The sequence below is a fragment of the Ornithorhynchus anatinus genome, chromosome X3 (genome assembly GCF_004115215.2).
Source record: "Ornithorhynchus anatinus isolate Pmale09 chromosome X3, mOrnAna1.pri.v4, whole genome shotgun sequence".
Classification (NCBI taxonomy): Eukaryota; Metazoa; Chordata; class Mammalia; order Monotremata; family Ornithorhynchidae; genus Ornithorhynchus; species Ornithorhynchus anatinus.
Genome location: NC_041751.1, coordinates 26,093,365 through 26,100,290, shown reverse-complemented (window position 1 = coordinate 26,100,290; position 6,926 = coordinate 26,093,365). Strand labels below are relative to the sequence as shown.

Below are 6,926 nucleotides of genomic sequence, written 5' to 3'. Positions count from 1 at the left end.
AAAGGCAGGATTGAAAGAGAAAATCATCCTCATCAGGAGGAACTGCAGAAATTGAATCCAGAGAAAAAGCAAACAAACCTCTGGAATTAGGATACTCTCAGACTGGATTCTGCTGTAGGCTTAGAGGGATAAAATCCTAGTTATGTACCACCACAAACCAACTTTTTCTGAGTAGTGTAAATGCCTGTCTTCTGGTATCTTGTGATTATGTATTCCTTCCAGGTCTCTCTGTTTTGGCCCTTTGTTTGCTTTGACAATCCCCAGAGGGAGGTATCTCACAAGAGCTCTGATCAAGCCCATGAGCCAGGTGAGATGATGAAAAGTATTTCTTTTCTGGCAGGAGGAGAAGGATATGGTCCTTTTTCATTACCATTTAACTGCCTATAAAAATCATGGACTCATGTGTCACAAAGCCCCCACCCAAGACAAGTCAGTTTGCTCACACTTTCCTTCCTGCCTAGAACTACCTCCCCTTTCATATCAGACAGATGGGCACTCTCCCCATCTTCAAAGCCCTACTGAAGTCATATCTCCTCCACAAAGCATTCCATGACTAAGCACTCACAACCCCCCACCTTATTTCCCCTCCCTATTGCCTCACCCTTGGACTATGTCCTTGTGGGAAGCAGTGTGGACTAGTGGAAAGAGCACGGGCCTGGGAATCAGAGGACCAAGGTTCTAACCCCTGCTTTGCCATTTGCTGTGTGACTTAGGACAAGTCACTTCACCCTCTGTCCCTCAGCTTCCTCATTTGTAAAATGGGAGTTAAGAGTGAGTCCCATGAGGGACAGGGACTGGATCGAACCCCTCTACCTTGTATCTACCCCAGCGATTAGTACAGTGCCTGTCACATAGTAAGCACTTATCAGATACCATAAAAATAGTTAGATATGGTCCCTGGACCCCAGGGGTTTCACAGTCTAAAAAAGGGATGGAGAGGGAAGGAGAGATGAAACTGAACACTTATACAACATCAAGACATAGACTGAAATACCAAATAAAAACAAAGCTCAGGAGGGCACTGTGGCCAGAGGAGCAGAATTTTAGGTTCCTTCCATTTCAGAGTTCAACAATCCAAACCATGGCCACAGTAACCGCTACAGAAGCAACCACAACAGTCTTCCTGAAGCTGATTCAAGTGTATCAGAATGAAACAGTAGAATGTCTTTGAATATACAAATGAAAATTCAAATAAAATATACATACATGCTTGGTGCTATGGATAGGAAATAAAAGGCTACATAATTGTTTAGGTTTATACAACTAGGATTTGTAAATTAAGTCAGGGAAGGTCTCCTGAAGGGAGTGAGATTTTAAAAGGAGTTGTAAGGTAGGGAGGACTGTGGTTCTCTTTACAGAAATACCTTACCTTTTTCTTTAAGGAACTCAATCAGTTTTTCCCTTCCTACCTTAACTCATTGATCCAGCCCACATACTTTGTTCCTCTAATGCCAACCTACTCGCTGTATGCCAACCTCATCTGTCTCGACACGACCCCTTGCCCACACCTTCCCACTTCATATCTGACAGACCACCACTTTCCCATCTTCAAAGCCCTAAGCCCTCCTAAAGTTACATCTCCTCCAAGAAGTCCTCCCTGACTCAATCCTCATTTCCCCTACTCCCCCTCTCTTCTGTGTTTCCTATACACTTGGATCTGTAACTTATAACACTTGATATTCACCCAACCCTTAGCCCCACAGCACACACACACACACACACATATATATATATACATGTATATATATATATACATATATATATATATATCTGTAACATTTTAATGTCTGGCTTGCCCTCTGAACTGTAAGCTCCTTGTAGGCAGAGATTGTGTCTAACAATGCTGTTGTATTGTACTCTGCTGAGTGCCTAGTGCAGTGTTCTCATACAGTAAGAACTTGACAAAGTGCTTGATTGACTGCAGTCTGGCAGATTTGTGAGAAGGAAGGGGGAGGAAGGGGAAGGCAGAAGCTCCAAGCCAACAAAACAGTGAGAGCAAGGGGACAGAGGTGGGAGAGTGGAATGATTAGTTAGAAGGATGAACTTGGGTGGAATGAAGGATGCCCTCTGGGGAGTAGGTGGGTGAAGAGTCTTCTGTGTAGCCTGACTTTTTTTTAATTGCAGCCAGTGTTTATTTTTCAGTGTAAGAAAGGACAATCCAGTGCTGTTTCATTAAAATCCTCATAAATAGCTTTTATTCCAAAACTCATTCCTTGGCTGTTGTTTCCACCATATTGTCTTGTCTTATGCCATCGAGTCATCTTCAACCCATAGTGACACCATGGACTCATCTCTCCCAGAATGCTCCAGCTCCATCTGCAATCATTCTGGTAGTGAATCCATAGAGTTTTCTTCATAAAAATACGGAAGTGGTTTACCACTGCCTCCTTCCGTGCAGTAAACTTGAGTCTTCACCCTTGATTCTCTCCCATGCTGCTGCTGCTGCCCAGCACAAGTGAGATTTGACTTGTAGCAGCTTGCCTTCCACTTGCTAGCCACTGCGCAAGCTAGGAATGGAATGGATATGCTTCTGCCTGATTCTCCCTCCTGTAGTCAAGACTGGTAGAGTACTGGGATCTCTCCAGGTGTGACCCTGAGTGGTGTTCCAGGACATTACCAAAAAAAAAAAGTGGCTAAATAAGATACATTTTTAACTACCCCAGTGGCCCTTGCAAGTAAATGTCTTCACACTCTAATGGTATTAAGTGCTTACTATGTGCAAGGCACTGTACTGAGCACTGGGGTGGATACAAGTAAATTGAGTTGAACACAGTCCCTGTCCCACATGGGGCTAGAAGTCTCAATCCCCATTTTACTAATGAGGTAACGGAGGCCCAGAGAAATGAAATGATTTGCCCAAGGTTACACAGCAGACAATTGACGGAGCTGGGAATAATACCCATGACCTTCTGCCTCCCAGGCCCGTGCTCTATCCACTACACCATGCTGTTCTCAGAGCATTGACAGTGGAAATGGGACTAGACATTTGGCAGATCTTTTGGATAAATGAAGCCAAAATGGCCAACTTCCTGAATTTCCTTAGCCTTTTGGGAAAATACCTAGAACACTTTCCAAGAAATAAGGTCAGTCAGAGTTGATGCTGGATTGTGCAGTGTTTATTGTTGCATAAGAAGTTAAATCAAGTCCCACGAAGATCCAGCCAAAGTATACTGATGTAATAGACAAATGATTATTGCCATAGGGAACAAGTCATGGAGATAGCTGGAAAGACTAGTATAAGCATATCTGGATGATTATGAATTGGCTGGGCTCTTGTAAACACTTCCACTGGTTCAAGAGGGAGAGCTTAGGTAACAGTGAACAGTTTAAAAATGATTCAAGATATCTCTCTTTCTCTTCCCCTTTCCTTTCTTATCTCCAACTTTATTCATTTCCCTGCCCTTTTCTTTTCACTAGGGCAGTCTAGCCACACAGCTAAATCTATCTGTACTTCTCAATTACTTAACCCTTCTCTTCCATCTTATCCAACTGTTCAGTGGGCCTAATGATCTGTCCATTGTTACTGGTAAGGAAGCACTCTGAGGTCACAGGATGGAAGGCACTCCAGAAAGAACAGTACTGACAGGGCAGAAAGCCTCCCACAGCAAGACAACACTTAGATTCCTTTCAGGGTCCGTCCTTGGTGAGTCTGATTATCACCATCTAATGTGGGGGTTGCTAGTCTGGAACATCTAAGCCATAGATTAAAAAATAGTGTGTTGTTTTTTTAAACCTTCTGTACCCATCTACAAATAAACACCAAGAACATAATTCAGTTTGGAGGGCATTCTGCATTAACGGTGAAAGATCTGACCATGAGATATAATTACTGTCCAGACTGTTACCATAAGATTATTTTTTCCAGCAGGAACTAAAGACTGACTATGAAACCGGAATGAGCCAGTGTGCCCAAGGGCTAAAAGTGTGTTTTCTATCCTCTCCCTTTAACCACTTCACTGAATTGGTCTCTTTTTATAGCAGTACACAAAGATGAGAGGCACAGAGAACAAACTGGTGACTACCACACCCTCTGAAGAAAAACAAAGACACAGGTTTTATTGTGATGATTCTGGAATATCTAATAATAATAATGTTGGTATTTGTTAAGCGCTTACTATGTGCCGAGCACTGTTCTAAGCGCTGGGGTAGACATAGGGGAATCAGGTTGTCCCACATGGGGCTCACAGTCTTAATCCCCATTTTACAGATGAGGAAACTGAGGCACAGAGAAGTTAAGTGACTTGCCCACAGTCACACAGCCGACAAGTGGCAGATCTGGGATTCGAACTCATGAGCCCTGACTCCAAAGCCCATGCTCTTTCCACTGAGCCACGCTGCTTCTCATTATTGATTGTAGCCCAAGGAAACCCAAGCACAGACTTGAGGACCTGAACATAACTGAGGTCACCTGGACACAAGTACTTAACTGATGTCACCAGGGAAAGAGAGGCTTCACTACTTATGACAGTTGTCAAACAAGGGATATCAGTGGTAGGTAAATGCTTTTGACTAGTACCAATCCTTCAGAGTGCCAGCGTTTCCTTTGTCATTAAGTAACTATTGGTTGAAATATATTTTTAAAACAATTTCATTGTGGGTAGACTGTGAACCCATTGTGGGCAGGGATTGTCTCTGTTGCTGAAATGTAATTCCCAAGTGCCTAGTACAGTATTCTGCACACAGTAAGTGCTCAATAAATACAATTGAATGAATGAATCAAGAACAGGAAGAGAAATAAGAGGTGGACCTAGGGAAACTCTCAAATCCTACAGCCAGCAGCAGGTAAATCGATTCTGATAAATGGGGCATAAGATAGAGGAAAGGTTTCTCCTCCTTATCTTCCATCATAATGCAATGAGGGAAGGAGGTTGAGAAATTCTGTTTATAATTGCAGAACAGGGGACATGCTGACAGTCAAGATCTACGTACTGGCATATGGACATTTTTGAAGAATGAAGAGGGGTGGCTTTCAATGAACTACAAAAAGGAGGGAAAAAAACCTGGCACATACTTTCCATTTGAATGCTGAGAAAATCAACAGGCGTTCTCCAACAAAGGTGGGCAATCAGAATGAAATAAGCCTCATTAATGAATCTAAAGATTTATAAACAAATGCCAAAAAGGACAAAATAAGTAACAGTAGCACCGGATTCCCACGGTCTAGAACTTGAGAGCTTTCATGCAAGTAAGTTTTAATAGCCAAGCTTGTAGAAAGAGGCTAAGTATCTTCAGCCATGCTAGTTAAGGTTCAACAGATGACATTCCCCTTGAAAAAGTCAAATTTCATTGTATGAGAAACAACTGAGATTCATGAAAGCAAAAGAAAAATATCACCCAATTAAGGTACAGTGTAGGAATCGGCACAGGCTTACTGGGAAAAAAAATCAGGACCTGTGGAAAAATTGTACGCTTTGTGATTTGCCAATAGGGATCTGGGTAAAAGAAGGGACTTTCGTAGTTCCCTGAGGGGAAAATCGACTCTGCAATGATGATATAAAGAATATTAAATAATGATCAGAAGTATTTACTGAGCAGGTACTGTCTGTACATCTTGAGATGCAATCTCTGCCTCCCCCGCCCTCCCCCCTCCCCCTTCCCCCCTCCACAAGAAGTTCATAGTCTTTAACAAGAGAAATGCAAATGAAAAAAGCAATTGAATGATTATGAAGAGCTGGGGAATGACAGTGATTAAAAGTATGTCAAGAAATGATTTAGGGATGGGGGTGGGAATATCAGTTTTGTGCTCTTCTAAGAAAATTTTACTCATCTGACCCTTTGAAAGTGCTAGCCAGCATGGCCTTTCAGAAGCTGTGATCTGATGAAGTCACCCCGCCTCACCCCAGTTCCTCCTGGGGCCAAGGGAGTTGGACAGAAGGTCGCTTCCTTTTTTTAGTCCATCAATCCATTACATTTATTGAGCATTTACAATGTGTAGAGCACTGTACTACGCACTTGGGAGAGTATAACAGTTGGTAGACATATTCCATGCCCACAATGAGCTTACAGTCTAGAGTGAGTTTTCCTTCCACTGGACCACAAGAGATCTTTTTGTGCCATCTTTCTGTCTAGATTTCCTCAGGACTTGGGGAATGACCGCCCCCTTGCCCCCCCCCTCCAAGTTTTAAGAAAAGTTGTTAATAAGCATGTGAAACTTATGGCAGTAAGTTTAGAAATGTCCGAGAGAGAAGAGATGGAACCCAGGGATTAGCAATGAATCAAGTTAGCATCTTTTAAAAGGAAAAGGGAACAAGTAATAATCAGCATCCTAGTGAGTTACTAGAAGCGATATTAAAGCAAATCTCTCCAAACAACAAAGAAATAACAGAATCCCAAAAGCAGGACTGGCTTTTGTAAAGAGCAAATCCGACAAATTAGATCAGTTGGTTTCATTCAATTACATTCCATTACCATTACCATTCTAATGGGAGTCCACATATCCAGGGCGGGAAATAGATAGACAAAGTGAATCTGTTCTATTGGAAGAAAATAATATGCACCCACAGAATACAGGTGTTATCTATTACCTCCTAGCATGTTATCCTATTTTCTCTTGGGCAGGCTGTCTTTTACATGCACCAATCAATGGTCACAGACAAAATCTAGAAATCAGAGTGATTTTTGAAAAGGCTATTCAAAAGAAGCAATGAACTTCTCCCCCTTGCAGCTCCACCTGGGCAGGAGTAAAGCCATTCAGGCACCAAGAAGAGTTTCCCTCCTGTACCCTGTGTAGAAATGTCTCATAATAGGTTAATGTGTGTGTTTCTTAAGAGACTGAGAGTGCCTTCAACTGTGACTTCTGAAAAAGAAAAAGAGAAAGGAAGAGGAAGAAGAAAAGAAAAAGAGGGAGGCAAAAGAAAGGGAGAAAGTCCTGGTTGGCTCAATTCCAATGTGAAAGTCTTTTCTGAATAAAAATACACTCTTGTACT

The 6,926-nt window shown here is 42.2% G+C and overlaps 1 non-coding gene across 1 annotated transcript; it reads right to left on the bottom strand.

Moving 5' to 3' along the window:
• Window positions 1–2,465: 2,465 nt before the first annotated feature.
• LOC114807716 lies at window positions 2,466–2,603 on the bottom strand. The gene has a single exon (XR_003755791.1). It is a non-coding gene; the product is annotated as a small nucleolar RNA SNORA7 (small nucleolar RNA).
• Between the last annotated feature and the right edge of the window lie 4,323 nt (window positions 2,604–6,926).